Below are 21,214 nucleotides of genomic sequence, written 5' to 3' on the forward strand. Positions count from 1 at the left end.
AATAAATTCTAGCCCTATAAAAAATATCACATCATTTTATTAGTAGGTACAGTCCAAGGCCCTATTCTCAACACAAAGGATGGTTACTGTAATAAGTTGAAACCATAGAGGAAGTTCAGAATCCAGCTTGTCAAGCTTACGAGATAAGCACCGTCTGCAGTCAAAAAAGGATTTGAATGCATTATCCATACACTTTACGTTGGAAGTTTTCGTCAGCGCTTCAGCATTTAATGGGCTCATTTAATGAGTTAAGAAGTTTAAAATGTAAAGGAAAAGCGCTTACCGGCTTGAAATTGTACCAGCTTTACTTCAGAGTACTTTTATCTGGTCTTTTGCATTGCAATATTTTAGTATGGTTGCTTAGTTTTTATTGTTTGCTATTTTTTTAAGGACTATAATTACCTTCTACAGTGTAGATTTTAATTCAAGTGATCATATCATTTTATCAATGAATGACTAGAGAGTAGAGCATACAACGACGCAGAAGAAACTATGAGAATGACGGAAAAGAGAGTCATCCAGAACATACATAGTATTTCATTACTCGGGTGGTCTTATTCCATATATTTTTTTAAAATTTTGAAAAAAACGGTTTCATTCGCCTTCAGAATTTAAAATAATAAAATCGTGTACCTGAAATTATATTTATGTTAGTGTGTATTTGAAGAACATCGTTACAAGTATTAAACCATCCAGTAATTTCTATTAATGTCGAGTTGAAAATTGCTGGCGTGCGTACAGAAAAGAGCCGATTAACGTTTTGTTTTTTTTTTATATAATAAAGCAATTTCGAAGCAAAATGGGGAAAAATAATTTTGTAGCCTTTTTGCAGTAAGTAAATAGCAACTTGTTCCTTTGTACGTCGTCGACATACGACGTACGTGGCTTTAGGAGCACGCTTTATGGCGCCATTATTATATGGGCATTCTTAGGGCGCGCCGTAAAACCACCGACTCGGACGCTCCGTTTATGAAATAACTGTTCACTTTTGTTTTATAACAGCTGTATCGTTAAAAATGTTATTTCATACATCCTGAGTTTTGGCGGAGATTGTAGGGAATCATCATCATCATCATCATCATCATCATCATCATCATCATCATCATCATCATCATCATCATCATCATCATCATCATCATCATCATCATCATCATCATCATCATCATCATTATCATCATCATCATCATCATCATCAAGCAATAGACGTCCACTGCTGGACATAGGTCTCTTGTAGGGACTTCCACACGCCACGGTCTTGCGCCGCCTGGATCCAGCGGCTCCCTGCGACTGGTCTGATATCGTCCGTCCACCTAGTGGGGGGGGGGGGGGGGCTAAAAAGTCGCCTATGTCACTCTCCAGGTCTTTAACTATACCCTTGCAAAAAATCACGTCGATCCGTTGCTCCGTTGCGACGTGATTGAAGGACAAACCAATAAACAAACACACTTTTACATTTATAATATGGGTACTGATTGTCATGGCGGCCATTTTGTTTTTTTTTATATTTGTTGTTATAGCGGTAGCTACTTCCGCTAAGAAAGGATTTTTGAAAATTCTCCACGCAGACGAAGTTGCGGGCATAAGCTACTTTTGAATAAGATACGAGAATTTCCTATAGGAACTTTTGCTTAAAAATGCTCGTGGTGCATCCTGAAAATGCCCATGACGCAGAAAACGGCATTTTCCCGAAACATATTTCTTTGTATCCCTATGACGTTCCGTTGCTTTAAGAGCAGCTAGCATCGCTTTATGGCGCTATTATGGGACGCGCTATAAACCAACTGACCCGTAATACGCCGTTTATGAAAACTATTCACTTTTGTTTTACAACTGCATCGTTAAAAATTGAATAGAAAAATCCTTAGAGCTCTGAGTTTGAAACACTTTTCGTTGACCATTAAGTAGTTTGTGCACTAAAATATGACCTAATGGGTACCGGTAGTAAACGACGTTATAGTACGCGACAGATCGAGATGGCAATCAGGCAGGGAACGCCCCACACACCCGCACATCCACACAGCCCCCGTGCTGACCCGGTGCGGGTGACATGCGGGTGTGCACTGTGCAGGGCCCAGCCTCATACCCCGATTACCATCTCAACCTGTCGAAGTCAATATTTCGTCTTGTACTACCAAGAAAAAATACTTAGATCTTGCGTGAAAAATTATTTAGGTATGTATCCTACCTACTGTTTAAAATCCTAAATCCTAAAAATGCCCAGGAAGCAGAAAATTGCATTTTTCCGAGTAATATTTCTTAGTATCCCTATAAGACGTTCCGTTGCTTTAAGAGCAGCAAGTATCGCTTTATGGCGCTATTATGGGCATTCTCGGGACGCGCTATAAACCAACTGACCCGTAATACGCCGTTTATGAAAACTATTCACTTTTGTTTTACAACTGCATCGTTAAAAATTGAATAGAAAAATCCTTAGAGCTCTGAGTTTGAAACACTTTTCGGTGACCATTAAGTAGTTTGTGCACTAAAATATGACCTAATGGGTACCGGTAGTAAACGAAGTTATAGTACGCGACAGATCGAGATGGCAATCAGGCAGGGAACGCCCCACACACCCGCACATCCGCACAGCCCCCGTGCTGACCCGGTGCGGGTGACATGCGGGTGTGCACTGTGCAGGGCCCAGCCTCATACCCCGATTACCATCTCAACCTGTCGCGGTCTATATTTCGTCTTGTATTACCAAGAAAAAATACTTAGATACCTAAATCTTGCGTGAAAAATTATTTAGGTATGTATCCTACCTACTGTTTAAAATCTAAAATCCTAAAAATGCCCAGGAAGCAAAAAATTGCATTTTTCCGAGTAATATTTCTTTGTATCCCTATAAGACGTTCCGTTGCTTTAAGAGCAGCTAGCATCACTTTATGGCGCTATTATGGGCATTCTCGGGACGCGCTATAAACCAACTGACCCGTAATACGCCGTTTATGAAAACTATTTACTTTTGTTTTATAACTGCAGCGTTAAAAATTGAGTAGAAAAGTCTTTAGGGCTCTGAGTTTAAAATACTTTTCGGTGAACATTAGTTTAGTGCACTAAAATATGAACTATAATGGGAACCTTTAGTAAATGACGTATTTCGTTACTAGCAAGAAACAAACCGGTCAAAAGCGAATGGTACTCACACACGAAGGGATCCGTACCTACCATCGTAAAAAAATACATTTTTTAATATTTTTTCGTGATGTAACCACATATGCACGGTTTTCGGATTTTTCCTTTTAATTGTGCCATAAGACCTATCTACCTTCTAAATTTTATGATTCTAGATCAAAGGTAGGTAAGTACCCTATAGGTTTTATGACAGACACGACCTTTATAGATAGCAGATTTGTAGAGCATTGTCTCTGTCGTTGAGACCGACAAAACGTCATATGGGTATGAGTGACAGATACAACGCTCTACAAAGCCGAATGCTAATGGCCGATGTAACTTTCCGCCGCGCACTTATTTACTTCCAAATTAATTAAGTTGACACTGTCACTTGCAGTGACACAAGTGACAGTGTCAACGCCCAAAATCTGGTAGCCCGTATGGTGTCAAGCGAGAATGAGTGGCACAGATACGGTCAGATGTTGAGAGCCATAATGTTGAGAAGGGAAGATAGAGAAAAACAAGAAAAAAAGGAGAGAGAGCAACCAGAGGGTCAGCACGAAGTAATGTTACACGGTTCCGTGCTGATCTCGCAAAGGGGGAGGTCTTTTTAGTCCGTGCGGGTCGGACACACCCTGTCGATAGACAAAAGTCCATTAGGGATTTTTCCTCCTCCTAGAAAAAAAAAAAAAAATAATTAAGTAGGTACTTATGTTTCTGATTTTATTTTTTAGCTTTTTATAAAGGTAGATATACATAGTTAATATCTAATGCAAGGTGAGTCAAAATCTTACAAAATTAACTACTTTGTACTGTTATACATATTATCTCACACCCGGCTTTACTCACGTGTTTAGTCGACGTTAGCCCGACTATTTTCGATCCCATCCGGAGTCCTTTTTCAAAGAGAGTCAGTTCGCGCACGCATCGCGGTTATGACATATGGATGGGTTCGAAACTAGTCGGGCTAACGTCGACTAAACACATGAGTAAATCCGGGTGTGAGATATGTATAATGGAAATCACTCACGATAGTTTAAACGCTAAAATGCTTTGTTCTGCTCAAATTAATTATTAAAGTCGTTATAAATTTCGAAAATTAAAGTAAATTTTTTAATCAACAGCGACTCAGCGCAACGTCATTCTCGGTTTTATATCTCCCGTGTCTCTCCAGCTTATGACGTTGAAGGCTCATTTATGAAGATATAAATTTAGTTTTATTGTCCCTAGGGACGCGGCGTTGCGGCGAGGGTTTATTGCGGTAAACAGCTCTTGATGGCCTCTGTCCATGCTTGCGTGGTTGCGTTCACCTTATATTTTTTAATCATAATATATTATCAATTTGACCTATATTTAAAAATAGCTTATTCCCGCGACCACACACAAATTTCAAAAACCTGTTTTGTCCCTTTAGGGATTGACTTTTCAAAAACCCTTTCTTAGCGGATGTCTATGTTATAATAGCTATCTGCATGCCAAATTTCAGCCTGATCCGTCCAGTAGTTCGAGCTGTGCGTTGATAGATCAGTCAGTCAGTCAGTCAGTCACCTTTTCCTTCTATATATAGCTACAGTACTTTTATACCTACTCGTATGTCGGTGTCGTAACTGTACGCATGTTTCATTGCACAATCAATATCGTTAGGGGATCTTTCTAGGGTTCTACGACGGGTCGTAGACGTCTACGACGAGTCGTAGACGTCTACGTAGCATAAGATTCCTACTTACTTTCTTCGTTCTGGGCACGTTTCCTCAACACAACATACTCAAATCAAATCAAATTTTTATTTCATCAAATCAATCACTATCCCTATTACAAATGCGAAAGTGTGTTTGTTTGTTGGTTTGTCCTTCAATCACGTCGCAGCGGAGCAATGGATCGACGTGATTCTTTGCATGGGTATAGTCAAAGACCAGGAAAGTGACGTAGGCTACTATTAATCCCGGAAAATTAAAGAGTTTCCACGGAATTTTCAAAAACCTAAATCTACGCGAACGAAGTCGCTGGCATCAGCTAGTATTATTTAAATGATGAAGTCAGTTGGTATGTAAATAAAACTTTGAAAGTATTGCCTGCTTTTATCAATAAATTGTATACAACATCCGATCGCACGCCAAACACTTTATAAAATTGTCGACCTAGATAAAAGCGATTCTTCTATCTAAAACCAATCTTGTCTATATGTGTACCAACGGAGTGCACTCTATGTTATATCAAGGTTTAGCCAGCATACAGTTTCGAAACGAGCAAACTTTAAACCAATCTACTGTATAGCATGATCGAACTAGCTCTCGAACCCAAGAGTGTCGATTAAAAATATTTGAAGCATCCTAATTCATGATTTTTTTTCATATAAATCATAGCACATAAAATGTACTCATTTTAGCTAAAGCATCTCGAATGAATGTAATTGCACAACGCAAATTCAAAATAAACAAGGAGCACTTTCGATATTTTTAGAATGTTTGATCGTGGTATCACTCATGAGTACCCTTATCACTACCCCCATTATAAATGCGAAAGTGTGTTTGTTTGTTGGTTTGTCCTTCAATCACGTCGCAACAGAGCAATGGATCGACGTGATTTGCATTTGCATGGGTATAGTCAAAGACCAGGAGAGTGACATAGGCTACTTTTTATCCCGAAAAATTCAAAAAGTTCCCACGGCATTTTTTAAAAACCTAAATCCACGCGTACGAAGTCGCGGTCATTAGCTAGTTTTTACGCAGTTCGCTTGTAAGTTTGTGCTTTGTGATCGGATTTGATAAAGAACGAACGCGTAAAAACCAACATAGCAGCAGAAGAGAACGCTATATTTGAGCGTTGACAAACTGTATGCTGGCTAAACTGCGATAGTCCGGTAACATCAATACATTACCCACTGTTCTGGCCAACTGCCAGACCTTGATCATTGATATGTTAATGACGCTTATAAAGTATTGATCTACGGAACCCACTCGTTTGAAAACGTGCTCGAGATTATCTTATATCTGGAGGGTTAGTATGAGATTTACATTTCACCAACGTTGATAGAATTCGAGTATCAAAAGATTTAACATCAAAGTAAAACGTACTTTAAAGGCCTCATTTTAAAGCCTAAGTTTGTCTATAAAACTAAAAACTTGCGAAATAAAACACGGTATCGATTCATCATCATTATTATCAAGCGATAAACGTCCACTGCTGGACATAGGTTGATTGTAGGGACTTCCACTCGCCACGGTATTGCGCCGCCTGAATTCAGCAGCTCCTTGTGACTCGTTTGATGTCGTCTATCCACCTAGTGGGTGGTTTTCCAACGCTGGGCTTTTCATTGCAAGGTCACCAATCTGGGGCCATTGAAACTTTGGAGCCCAAACGTCTATCGATACTTTGAGTTATTTGCCTACCCATTGCCATTTTAGCTTTATAATCTTCTTAACAAACATGTAGTTTACAACCAGCTTTAGTGTGAGGCCCTGCCTCCTGAGGTAGTAAAACTGTGTTTCAGGAGGAGCTTTGCAACCTGTTGAACTATGTCGGTACTGAAATCTTGACTTTATATAAAGGACGATTAGGCACCTTTACTCTGACATCGACAACGTCGAGGGTTCACCTACCCTGACAGGCGTTAAATATTACCTACATTTGACGCTAGGTATGCTATAAAACGACTAGGTTTCATTGAACTTACCTTACCCCTAGCCTAATATTTGACAGATTTCAATTCAGGATCAAACAAAGTTTCCTCAATCTAGTTCAATCTGGTTTTGACGCTCGAATTCTATCAACGTTGGCGTGATGTATTTCATACTAACCCTTACTTTGAAAACTAAAAGGCAAGTCTTAATATAAAAGATAATAGATAGAGTCTAAAACGACGATCGGCTAAAGAGGTTTATCGCGATTGAGTTTGAACAGCTCTTCAACTCGTCTTTTATTGGAGCATTGTCATTCTTTAGCTTTATTGTTCTAACTTGGTTCTAATTACTTTTTTTACAGTTTGTTTTTAGACATTATGTATTATTAATGAGGAGATCCATGGGGAACTAGAGTAACCGACATAGCTCAACGGGTTTGCGAAGCTGAAGGGGCAATGGGCAGGGCACATAGTTCATACAACCGATGGACGTTGGGGTTCCAAGGTGCTATAGAATGGCGACCTCGCACCGGAAGACGCAGCGTTGGTAGACCCCCCACAAGGTGGACGGACGACATCAGACGAGTCGCAGAGAGCCGCTGGATCCAGGCGGCACAAGACCGTGGTGTGTGGAAGTCCCTACAAGAGACCTATGTCCAGCAGTGGACGTCTATTGAATACTTTATGGAAGACCCCCGCTACGTGGACACACGATATCAAACGAGTCACAGGAAGCCGCTGGATTCAGGCGGCGCACGACCGTGGCGTGTGTAAGTCCCTACAAGAGACCTATGTCCAGCTGTGGACGTCTATCAGTTAATGATGATGATGATGATGTATTGAAGAGAGTATGGCCAAGGATAACCTTTAAAGCTTTTACACCATACTGGAGTATAGGCAGTGGCGTGCAGGTCATAGAGGCATAAATGCACTGCTTACCCCAGTTCTATTTAGCTCAATGCAAATTTTACATTATGACCTGCCGGTAAACAGGTTCCCCTAACTAATGCCTACCCTGGCTTCAAACCCTGTGCACGCCACTGTGTATAGGTCACCACAAGTAGTTATTTGTTTGTCCTCCATCACGTTGCAACGAAGCAACGGATTGAGGTGATTTTCTGTGTGGGTATATAACGACCTGGAGAGTTATATAGGCTACTTTTTATCCTGTAACAAGAATGATTTCCCACGGGATTTTTAAATTACTAAATCCACGCGAACGAAGTCGAGCGTATCAGCAAGTAAATAATAAAAAGGCATATCGATGAGAAATGCACGATGTCACTTCAACAAAAATAACGCCTAGTTTTATTATGAAAAAATCCGTTACGGCACTCGAAAATATTTCGGTATATCAAAATAATATCCGTATCCAATACCCGGGTTTATCCGCTCTAAACCCGGTGATCTCTCAATCAGAGGAGATTATGCGACGAGCATTCCTATACCGCCGACTACAATTGCGCTTTCCCAACGAAATAGCGATGGGTTAAGGTAACCGCACATTATGTTACATAGTAACATTAAGTGTTTTATTATTTATTGTTATTTTTTGTTAATTCTGACGTTGAATTGTAACTGAAATTTATGACTTACTATTTGATAATTTAATTACAATTTTTTACAATAATTACTTAAGTAGGTACCTTAAATTTGTAAACTGATTTATTCTATTTTTATTTTATTATTGTGATTTTACTTTTGTAATGACATTCAAAAAGTGTACTCCGTATGTACTTACTTTGAATAAAATATTTGATTTCGATTTTGATTTTGATTTTGATTTTATGGCGGGCCGCAACGTTACTTCGAACTTTTAATATGTAATTATCATGAACTCAACAGGGCAAATTTTAGATTTTTTTTACTAGCTGATGCCCGCGACTTCGTCCGCGTGGAATTAGATTTCTTTAAATCTCTCTCTTTGATTTTCCGGGATAAATAGTACCCTATGTCACTCTCCAGGTCTTTATCTATACGCATGCAAAAAAATCACGTCAATCCGTTGCACCGTTGCAACGTGATTGAAGGACAGACCAATAATCTTCGTACTAATTATTATTATTATTTTCTGCTGATTTTCTGTCACTACTTATTAATGAAAATGAAAATGATTTTTTTATTTTTCTCCTCAAACTGCATTAGTTAGAAACTGTGTAACCAGTAGGCCAACCAATCCAGTCAACCCGGTGACGCTGTAGCGGCCAGTAGAGGCTACGCAGCATAGTCAATTAGTCAATCCAAAGCAACACACACGATTGCGCCAGGGAGGTCGTCAGCCTTTAAAATAACCATATCAAAGAATATATTACAGGCACACTTTTTCCATACATAATATTTTTTTACGGCTCGTTGTTTTTATACTCACCCATGATTAAGGCGTATCCGATAAACCGTGGCGGACATAAAAGTGTTTTTCGCGTGCGCAAACTACAATAACCGTACATGGTTGTCAAACTGTGCCCTCCATTCTTTCACGCTAAATTCGCCCGTAAAAACACCTATAAACTATACAACCGTGTTTGTATCGCTTCATTTAAAGGAAACTGTCGCTTCTTGAATAAATACTGATGAATTCTCTATATCTAGGTGAAACTTGAAACCGGTTGAGCCTCAATAGCTCAACCGGTATAGGAGTGCACTGAAAACCGAAAGGTCGACGGTTCAAATCCCGCCTGTTGCACTATTGTCGTACCTACGCCTAGCACAAGCCTGACGCTTAATTGGAGAGGAAAGGGGAATATTAGTCATTTAATATGGCTAATATTCTTTAAAAAAAAAAAAAACTAGTTGTTTTTATTGGTTTTCGTTAACATAATATTGTATCTATGAGCTATATTATGTGGACGATAATACTACCTTATATATAATATGCCCAGTGGCGTGCAACTCATAGATGCATAAAAGCGCTGCTTACTCAAGAAATAGTTTACTCTGTTGAAATTGCTTAATGCTCATTATTCTTTGACTTGCTTACCTAACTACTGCTTACCCTGGCTTTAACCCCTATGCACGCCACTGAATATGCCCTATCTCACTGGGGCGTATAAGTATAATATATACCTAATATGCCCTATCTCACTGGGGCGTATAATTTATATAACCAATGCAGGAATTCCTTCCACAAATTTCAAAAATCCTTACTTAACGGATGTCTTCGTCATAAATTATTTGCATGTTAAATTTCAGTCAGTCAGTCCGCTTTCCTTTTTATATATGTGGATAAAGAAATTTGATTTGATTTGGTGTCCGCTTGGTTGCGCAGCCAAGCCAACACCAGGTAAGATACCCTCCATAGAGTTGTAGGTATAAATTTTGTCGGAAGCGAGACCTTAGACATGTGCCGGCACTGATGGATTACTGTGTTTTTAGTGCCTTAACCAATTGAATAGTAAGCCTGTTGTATACATATTACCTCCATCCATCCATCCATCCAGCCTGTTTGCGTCCACTGCTGGACATAGGCCTTTCCAAGAGCGCGCCACCAAACACGGTCCTCCGCCTTCCTCATCCAACCGCTCTCCACCACCTTCTTCAGGTCATCGGTCCAGCGGGCGGGGGGTCGTACCGGTACGCGGTATCCACTCTAGAACACGTCTGCCCCATCGGCCATCGGTTCTGCGACAGACATGGCCTGCCCATTGCCACTTCAGCGCGCTAATCTATAGCTATGTCGGTCGCTTTTGTTCTTCTGCGAATTTCCTCGTTCCGGATTTTATCCCTGAGAGTGATACCCAACATAGCTCGCTCCATAGCACGCTGAGCGACTTTTAGTTTGTGGACGAGACCAACTGTCAGTGTCCACGTTTCCGCTCCATACGTCATCACAGGTTGGACACACTCGTTGAAGACCTTAGTCTTAAGGCTATTACCTACTTAATATAACCTTATATACTAGCTGATGCCCGCGACTTCATATGCGTGGAATTAGGTTTTTTAGAAATCCTGTGGGAAATCTTTGATTTTCTGGGATAAAAAGTAGCCTATGTCACTCTCCAGGTCTTTATCTATACCCATGCAAAAAATCACGTCAATCCGTTGCACCGTTGCGACGTGATTGAAGGACAAACCAACAAACCAATAAACTAACAAACCAACAAACAAACATACTTTCGCATTTATAATAAGGGTACTGATTGCTTTGCATGTAGGTAGTTTAGATTTTTTTTTTTTTTTTAAAGAATATTAGCCATGTTAAATGACTAATATTCCCCTTTCCTCTCCAACTAAGCGTCAAGCTTGTGCTAGAAGTAGGTACGACAATAGTGCAACGGGCGAGGTTTGAACCGTCGACCATTCGGTTTTCAGTCCACTCCTTTACCCGTTGAGCTATTGAGGCTCAAATAATAAAGCAGTCACTATCGAGCAGCTAGTCGTTTTACAACATGGTAACAGCGGTGGGATACGAACCCACGCCCTTTCGGTCCGGTGAAGTGGCAACAAGGCTGAAGATAACCTACATAGTTATAATAATAATAATCTGTATAGAACCCATTAGTTTGAGATTTTGGTCGCAGCGGACCCATTAAAGGACAATTTGCATAATCGCGGTTCGATATGAATTATTGCTGTTATTTAATACGTCCGACACCCGATAAGCCTAATCATTTCTAGATTCCATTATGTGGGCCATTTACACGTCTTATCATTGTATTTAGCATAATATTATATTATATCTACTACATAACAATATCTAAATATATAAAAGGGAAAGGTGACTGACTGACTGACTGAATGAATGAGAATGAATTTTGTTCGGATTAAGCTTAGCTTTCAACAAACAGCTTGTTCTACAGACGTCGCGTCGGCCAGCGCGTTAACGGTAATGAGAATAATTAAAGTTGGGCACTGGTTTAAGGCCGCATTTTGTATTCATTATCTTCTGCCCCAGATGCGAAGAGGAAATAAGGGTGATTATTAACTGCTACATGCATTTTTGTACTCATTTAGTGTTCCGTACGTCCGAATGAAAAAACGTACAGTATCATTAGAAAAAAAAACGGTTTTTTTTATTTTTTTTATTTTTATTTTTCATGTACCGAAATTGTAGTAACATAGTAGTAATAAATTAAGTTACATTGGAAATCTTATCTCTGAACGGTTAGTTCCGATTCGGACTCGCACACGAAGGGTTCCGTACTATCGTACAAGATATAGCATTTTTATTTATTTCATTTCCTTGGCAGCCATTTTGTATTTTTTTGTTTCTTTTTAGCGGAAATAGAAATACACAATTATTCTGTGAAAGTTTCAACTATGTACCTATTAAGGTACCTCTGATAGAGAGACGGACGGGCGGATAACAGACGATTAGTAGGTAGGGCCCCGTTGGTACCCTTTTACCCTTTTTTCAAAAATTGATACAAGTTATTGTTCAGATGTTCGAGTATTAAGTATAGGTACCTATCAAATAAAAGTCCCCTAGAGAGAAGTGGTATGACCCGTAAACCAGAAAAATGTACTAGAACCCAGTAATATATCGCGGTAAAGTGAAAATTCCCAAATGATAGGCGCTGGCACCGCGCCAGCCGCCTATTCGCGTGGAGTGCGCTTTTGTAGACCGCGCCCGCCCCCGCGCCCGCCCACGCCGCCGCCCGCAATGTGCTTAGGCCTCAAGATGAAAGCCTACCTAGTTTTCAAGGTTCCGTACTCGACGACCTTAATGGGACCCTATTACTAAGACTCCGTCCGTCTGTCAGCGGGCTGTATCTTGTGAACCGTAATAGGTAAGTACAGAGTTGAAATTTTCACAAAACGTGTATTTCTATTGCTGTTATAACAACAATTGTTAATAATAATAATTTGACAAAATGACCGCCATGAAAATTTTCGAAAACGAAAAAGCTGAAATATCGAAAAATCCCGCCTTATTCCTCATTGTAAAGGAAAAACAACTGTGCAAAATTTCACATTTTTAGTCCAAGGGCTGGCCAGTGAGGTCAGGACTTTTCTTTTATAAATCCTTTTTAAGGCCTGGGGCAATTTTGGCTCACTTTAAATTACGACTCAAAGATTATTTAAAAAGGATTAATTTTTATTGATTTTCAGACCCAAACAAAAAAAAGATACCTATTTTCTTTTTTTGAAATTTTTGAAAATTTTCAAAAATCCTTTCTTAGCCGATGTTTACGTCATAATAGGTGTCTGCTGCCAGCCCGATCCGTCCAGTAGTTTGAGCTGTGCGTTGATAGATCAGTCAGTCAGTCAGTCAGTCAATCAGTCAGAGCTTTTCCTTTTATATATAGGTAGGTACTAGGTGGGTACATGAAATTGGTACAAAAACAAACTTCATTTAAGGAATTAAATTTAGAGCCGGTAACAGTTAACGACGGGCCTATTGTAATACAAATGACGTAATAAGCAGTTAAAAATGTAAAAATGGGCTCCGACTGTAAAAAAGAAAATTAAGCATTCACTTGTTGTTTTGAAACTTGTTTAAGATTCTTGCGCAGTTTGGAGTTCAAGGGAAGGTGTTAAAACGGCTATTTTATAACTGCTCGGTATTTCAGTGGCATTCGGAATTCTGTTCGAGAATGTGACATAGATAGTACAGCTATTGGTCCAAGATCTCACTGCCGCCAGACTTCGTTGTTTTCTGAGAATGTTACATCGTTTGGATCTAGTGTAAGGGCAACAAATAATATAAACATTTGATAAGAGATATATTAACGTATAGTCGATAATTTATTTACGGAAATCGAGCAGTTTTGAAGTTAACTTAAATTGTTCAACACGTTTATCCTTCGACAGTATCTAGTACTTAATGCTTTAATTTTATATGAGGCCCTAGTGTAACTATTTAAATAAAGCTTATTTCAAACTCATCATGATCAACCCATCACCGGCTCACTACAGAGCACAGGTCTCCTCTCAGAGTGAGAAGGGTTTTGGCCATAGTCTACCACGCTGGCCAAGTGCGGATTGGCAGACTTCACACACCTTTGAGAACATTATGGAGAACTCTTAGGCATGCAGGTTTCCTCACGATGTTTTCCTTCACCGTTAAAGCAAGTGATATTTTAATTACTTAAAACGCACATAGCTCCGAAAAGTTAGAGGTGCGTGCCCGGAATCGAACCCCCGACCTCCGATTGGAAGGCGGACGTCCTAACCACTAGGCTATCACAGCTTTTTATTTCACACTACGGGATATAAATTATATTATAGTCCGGTTACTAATTTTACTCTAAAAATTGGTATGAAAGTTGGGAACGCCATATATACTTACTATAATAATAATATAATAATTTATATTCTATAGTTTGATAATATGTATCATTATATTAAATATTATGCGATGATTATGCGTTACTTTCAAAATCGTTTCAAATATTGTGTCATTTTGATCACTATGGTCGTGCAAACTTCATCATTTAAATTTATTAAATTTCATCATCATCATCGTGTGCCTTCTTCAAAACGAAGTTTGGAGGTCATCATGCGAAAAGCTTCTCTATTTAAAGCCGCCTCTTTCAACTTTGGGTAACTAAGCCCTGTCCACCCCCTTATATCGTCCAACCATTTGCGTCTTTGGCGACCTGGAGCCCTTTTGCCCTCAATCCTTCCTTCCAAAACTAATCTCGGAAATTAAATTTCAATTCAACATAAAATCATTTTCATCTTGAAAAATTACGCCTCTGTTACAATATAAAAGGCTTGAAAATAGGACCCTTGGCCGGTAACAAATAGATATAAAACTAAAAAGCAAAAAGATATCTTAAAAGGTTCCCGAAGCAAAGAAATCTCTTAAAACCTTAAACGATTACATCTGACTCTACGATGTAAAAAGAAAACAACATGTTTGAACAATAAAATAGCGAAGCAAGCATTCGTGTAGCTTTACGCAACTTATTTAGGATTCCTGAGCAGTCTTAAAGCTCGGGTGTAAACGACTATTTTAAAATCACTCGGCATTTGCGCTCCGTTGGGAATTTTATTCAGGAATTTGATGGAAATTTCGTTTATTTAGAAGATATTTTTTTGTTGCTAATTTTGTTTCTTCAATAATAATAGTTTGTATTCTTTAGCATGTAAGCTAGATATTCTGATTTGATTCTATAAAAAGTTTAATTTTAGTTCGTGTACCATTCCTTATTCACTCTGGCCATGATATAATGCTGTTCCAAAAGTATCTATTTATGTCAAAAACACTTTTGGACCCTGATATGCACGCAGCATTATAAAAAGCAAAATAAACACTCCTGCACTAAAACTGAGTTAACCTAAAAGAATTTTCTCCATTTACGTCCAAAAAATATATCACATCACACACACACAAAACGTTCCCGAAGTTCGTTACGCGACATTTTATCGGATAGCGCCTGAATAGGTCACGTACACGTGCATCGAGGTCACGTGCACGCGAACTGGCGCATTTCCAGATTTGCATTTAGTGTGTATGCAGAACTTGCGACTTGGAGTCTGGAGTGGACACGTATAGTTCGCGACAGGTCGAGATGGCAATCGTGGTGAAAACGCTACGCACACACGAACAGTGCGTTTAGTTTACTATAAGATTTTACGTCTCACCAAACGTTGCTAGAATTTGAGAGTCGAAACAAAATACTGTCGTAGGTACGTCGTGTCCATTTTACTGTAGTAAAATGGACCTAAAAAGCCTTGAATTGAAGTCAAAATTCAATGCCACTGATTTTAATTTCGCAACGTTTCCACTTGGAGCATTGGCTGTAGATGTGTAGACAAACTTGAGCTTCAAAACAAGGCAGATAAGATCCAGTTTACTATAACGCGGAAGGTTTTCGACAGTCGAATACTATCAACGTTGGATGAGACATAAAATCTCGTACTAAGCGTTCAGCCCCCGCGCTAACGTCTGGGTGTGCGGGGCATCCGGTCCCCCGCGCTTCATACCCCGATGGTCATCTCAACCTGTCGCGGACTATAGGTGCTGGCGTTTGTTAGGTTGCATTAAAAACCTTAGCGTTAACGAAAAAAGGCAATCACAATATAGCAAACATAATCATAAATAGCTTATGCTCGCGACTTCATCCGCGTGGACTACACAAATTTCAAACCCCTATTTTATCCCCTTAGGGGTGGAATTTTCATAAATCCTTTCTTAGCGGACGCCTCCGTTATAATGCCAAATTTCAGCCCGATACGTCCAGTAGTTTGAGCTCTGCATTGATAGATCAGTCAGTCAGTCAGTCACGTTTTCCTTTTATATATTCAGATTTAATTTTAAAATCAGCCAACCTATTTTTATAGCCATCGCTTTTCCTAAACAAAACCAGGTAGAGATTATTTGATCATTTTGTTGTCTGAGATTCCTATCCACACAAAAATGCAAGCTCCACAATGCGAAAGATGGACATACGGACGGACAGAATTTATCGTATACAATAACAATGATTGAAAAAGATAAAATATTATCGGAGTCCCTGAAGAATCTGCGCTACCTTTTTTTCATACAAAATATTGTCCTACATTATGAATTCGCGTTCAAGATGCGATCCGACAAAATAGGTTAGGAGTCAGTGGTAATGATTCTGAACAACAGCAACAACAACAGTTCTCTAAATGTTAGAGCACTCGCATCTTTATATTATATAAATACATAAAAAGGTGACTGACTGACTTACTGAATGTTCTATCAACGCACAGCTCAAACTACTCGACGGATCAGGCTGAACTTTGGCATGCAGATAGCTATTATGACATAGGCATCCGCTAAGAAAGGATTTTTGGAAATTCAACCCCTGAGGGGGTGAAATAGTGGTTTGAAATGTGTGTAGTCCACACGTACAAAATTGCGAGCATAAGCTATTCAATTATAAAACAGTAGACAAACCTAATTTAATTTAGAACTATCAAACTCGCTGCTTTAGGTGCCAGTCTTGAACATATTGCTTATTTTAATGTATCGTATCGTAATGTAACACTAAAATTTTGTCTTTAATTTAAAATTATTTTACGTTCTTTTTTAGCAATTCTGAATTTCGGTGCAGTCATTATAGCATGAAGGAGTTACAAACATCCAAACTTTAACAATTAGAATATTACTAGCTTACATATAATATCTCTCACCCGGCTATACTCACGTGTTTAGTCGACGTTAGCCCAACTAGTTTCTGCTCGCAACTTCGTTTATACAAATTTTAAACCACTTTTACCCCCTTAGGGGTTGAATTTTCAAAAATGCTTTCACAGCAGATGCCTACATCATAATAGCTATCTGCATGCCAAATTTCAGCTCAGTATGTCCAGTAGTTTGAGCTGTGCGTTGATAGATCAGTCAGTCAGTCAGTTAGCTTTTCTTTTTAGGATTAGGATTAATGAGAACGACCGCAGCTGATTTACTAATTACATAAAACCATATTATTATATTACATATACCATAAAGAGTTTTCTGGTTAAGTTATTAAGTAGGTATAGTTTTAAAATATTTGTGCGGGTTTGTCACTTTATTTTATTTATTTTATTTATTTTATTTTATTTTATTTATTTTATATCTAATTAGAACGGCAGTGCCACTTACACTAACTAGATGATTAATAATAAATTTAAATACAAATAAAGGTACAAGAAAAAAGACAAAATACAAAACGATAAAAGATCAAAGAATTTTGAATATGTACGATATTTTATGTTTATGTAGACTAAATATACTATAAATAAATAAATGAATAAAAAAATGATAATAATTTTATTTTTAACTAAGTATAATTAATTACGATACATTATATTTTATTTTATATCAATGGTTAACAAATAAACTATTAATAAACTTAAATCTAAAAAAAAAACATTAAATTAAAACTAAAATAAATTAAATTAAATCTAAAACCTCGTCGAGACCACCGCAGCGAGGCATTGTACCCAAGATGCTGGCAGCATTACCCCTTTGGATGGCCAAATTAATTCTTTGACCAAGGTAGCTGCCAGCTCTCGGGTCCCCGGTTGACTCGATAACTCTTTTCGCAATTTCTTCAAAAAGAGCTCGAGCCCCCGGGCCCCACGTCCCCAAGGTCTCCACACCAAAAGGCACGAATACGAAGCTCCCATCGAGGTTTTCATATTTGCGCCTCTTGGCCTGTTCGGCGCTGATGGCCGCTGCACCCGCCATAGAGGAGGTCGCCTGAATGTGGGATAAAAAAATTGTTAACAACAAATGTTCAGAATCATTTATTCAAAGTGGGCACAATGCTCACTTTATTGAATGTCACTAGCTCTTTGACTACAATGAATCATTACCTTCCATGTTTATTTTCGTAACGCAATGAGATCTATTAGGGTATCTCGAAACCATTTCGGAATCCACGGGGGTTTATTTAATAACATTTGTATAGATTACAGGAAAACGACTGAAAAGGAATCCCACTTTAGATTGCTATTTTCATTTTTGGGGTACCGTGTAAGTTATTAAAATTTTAACAAGGTTTTTCCTATCTTGTTTCAAATTGAATGACGCTTTCTGAAATATTCATTTATTTATTTAAAACCTCTTTATTGCTTAACTAGCTGACCCGGCGAACCGAGGGCGTAACAGTCGATTCTTTAATAGAAAAATGTTGTTTTTAGACTTTTGCCTATGGTATGGTATTAAAACTTGGTATGGTATTAAAGTTCAAATTGACTTGTAAGTATGAATACGAATCTTTTGTATGGGAATATAGAAAAGTGTTGTTTTTAGGCTTTTTCAGGCAATTTTTAATTCAAACCACTCACTGATTTTGCAAAATTCCATTTGTTAGAAACCGGGTTGGATCCACTAGATACGGATAAAGGAAGTCGAAAGAATGTCTCAATACGAGTGAGGTATTGGAGTAATCAAACAAAGCAGTCGCTGCACAAGATTTCATTTAGCTCTCCTAACTCTCTTTTATTTATTTTCCTCCTGCAATCCGAGATTTGCTCGAAGCCGTACAAGCTATGGCGTTATTTCGAGACGCGCAAAGGTGTGGACATGGCATTAGCGGACGCGGGTGTATTTTTTCTGTCAATTATTAAAAAAAAACTACTAATAAGATGGTAAATTGATGAAATTCGGTCGAATATGAAAAGTACGTGTTTTAAGATTTTTAGAAACTCCAATGCCTTACTGTTTTAAAAAAATTCACTCGAGAGAAACCAAAGCATTTCCACTAGCTACGGATAAAGCAAGAGAAAAGAATGTCTCAATACGAGTGAGGTATTGGAGTAATCAAACAAAGCAGTCACGAGATTTCATTTAGCTCTCCTAACTCTCTTTTATTTATTTTCCTCCTGCAATCCGAGATTTGCTCGAAGCCGTACAAGCTATGGCGTTATTTCGTGATGGGTAAAGGTGTGGACATGGCATTAGCGGACGCGGGTGTATTTTTTCTGTCAATTATTAAAAAAAAAACTACTAATAAGATGGTAAATTGATGAAATTCGGTCGAATATGAAAAGTACGTGTTTTAAGATTTTTAGAAACTCCAATGCCTTACTGTTTTAAAAAAATTCACTCGAGAGAAACCAAAGCATTTCCACTAGCTACGGATAAAGCAAGAGAAAAGAATGTCTCAATACGAGTGAGGTATTGGAGTAATCAAACAAAGCAGTCACGAGATTTCATTTAGCTCTCCTAACTCTCTTTTATTTATTTTCCTCCTGCAATCCGAGATTTGCTCGAAGCCGTACAAGCTATGGCGTTATTTCGTGATGGATAAAGGTGTGGACATCGCATTAGCGGACGCGGATGTACCTATTCTATTTTTATTCTAAACTAGCTGCCCCGGCGAACTTCGTACCGCCTAACAGTCGATTCTTTAATTTTTTTTTAATACTTTAAGTTTTTCTCTCCGTAAGAACCATCCATACCCGTACTTCTTTATATTAATAGATATAGGAATATTATGAAAAAAGAATTAGCAAAATCAGTTCAGCTGTTCTCGAGATTTGCGATCAGCAACACATTCAGCGATTCATTTTTATATATAGAGAAGATGTATAAAAGGAAAAGGTGACTGACTGACTGACTGACTGACTGATCTATCAACGCACAGCTAAATGTTACAAAGCTTCAGTACATAGCTGAGTTCGCTTTCTCGTGCACTATGCCAGCGCCCGAAAAGTCTGGCTTTATTTTAGGGATGAGATTATCAGGCTTCTGTATATTGCTTTTCGAATTTCATCTTAATTACCTAATAGCTTACTCGGGGTTTACAGAGAATTTACGTAAGAACTGACATAAAATATTTCGATGTACCTACTCTAACTTCACTTTATTTAACTTTTTTATCTTTTAGTTCGAAATAGTACCTAATTAATTATAAGTAAAATTTGTATTTTCAGAAGCTATCCTTAAATTACAATAGAAATATAGTGTATCGTCATCGTCTATCGTTGCAGTTCGGTACCTCATTATCATCATCATCGCGATCATTGCCGGCTCACTACAGAGCACGGGTCTCCTCTCAGAGTGAGAAAGGTTATGGCCATAGTCTACCACGCTGGTCATGTGCGAATTGGTAGACTTCACACACCTTTGAGAACATTATGGAGAACTCTCAAGTCTCAGGCATGCAGGTTTCCTCACGATGTTTTCCTTCACCGTTAAAGCAAGTGATATTTAATTACTTAAAACGCACATAACTTCGAAAAGTTAGAGGTGCGTGCCCGGGATCGAACCCCCGACTTCCGGTTAGAAGGCGGACGACCTAACCACTAGGCTGTCACGGCTTATACCTAGTATAGAGTGTATAGTAAATTTTTATTTCATAAGCATGGTCAAATTATGTTACTAAAATTCGTAATCAGCCCCTAGAGAAACATTAGGGGTGTTGACTACATCAATAAAATAAATTATTAAATTAAAGGATCTTCCAAAATACGTTAAATCCACATCCTTTGTTAGTTTTATGTATAACCATTTTAAATCTTTAAATATATCTATAAAAGGAAAATGTAACTGACTGACTGACTGATCTAATCAACACACAGCTGAAACTGGACGGATTGGGCTGAAATTTGGCATGCACAATGCACATAGCTATTATGACGTAGGCAACCACTAAGAAAGGATTTTTGGTGAGTAATTGAAATTTATGTAGTCCATGCGGACAAATTCGCGAGCATAAGCTAGTTATCGATTGAACTAAAAAGCACGTCAAATTATTGTGACGTCACATGCCAGTATTTCATCGAAGCTCGCATACTAAGCGCGCGTTTAGACGTTTGATAAAAAGTTACTGATTTGACAAGTTGTCAAATAGGTACCGTATTCTCTAGAGATTATTTACTTTCCTTATGCAATCCGAGATAATATAGAAAAAGAATAGTGACAGAATCCCAAAAATCTTCATTTCAATACTATTTTATTAAATTTTCAGTTGATAAGCAAACTGATTTATGAAAATATTATATTTTACTCAACAAGAGAGAGAAAGGAATTCCTCAATAAAAAAGATGAGTGTGGAACGAGGCGAAGATAAAGGGGAATTTAATAAAAAAGCAAAAAAATGTCACAATCCAAAAAATCTACTGATTTCAATATCG

The 21,214-nt window shown here is 38.3% G+C and overlaps 1 protein-coding gene across 16 annotated transcripts in view; it reads left to right on the forward strand.

Annotated features, from left to right (window-relative positions):
• Positions 1-21,214, forward strand: part of mmd (disintegrin and metalloproteinase domain-containing protein mind-meld) — a 642,845-nt gene that overhangs the window by 303,589 nt on the left and 318,042 nt on the right. The gene's annotated exons all lie outside the window — the stretch shown is intronic.

This window comes from Maniola hyperantus, chromosome 3 (assembly GCF_902806685.2).
Source record: "Maniola hyperantus chromosome 3, iAphHyp1.2, whole genome shotgun sequence".
Taxonomy (NCBI): domain Eukaryota; kingdom Metazoa; phylum Arthropoda; class Insecta; order Lepidoptera; family Nymphalidae; genus Maniola; species Maniola hyperantus.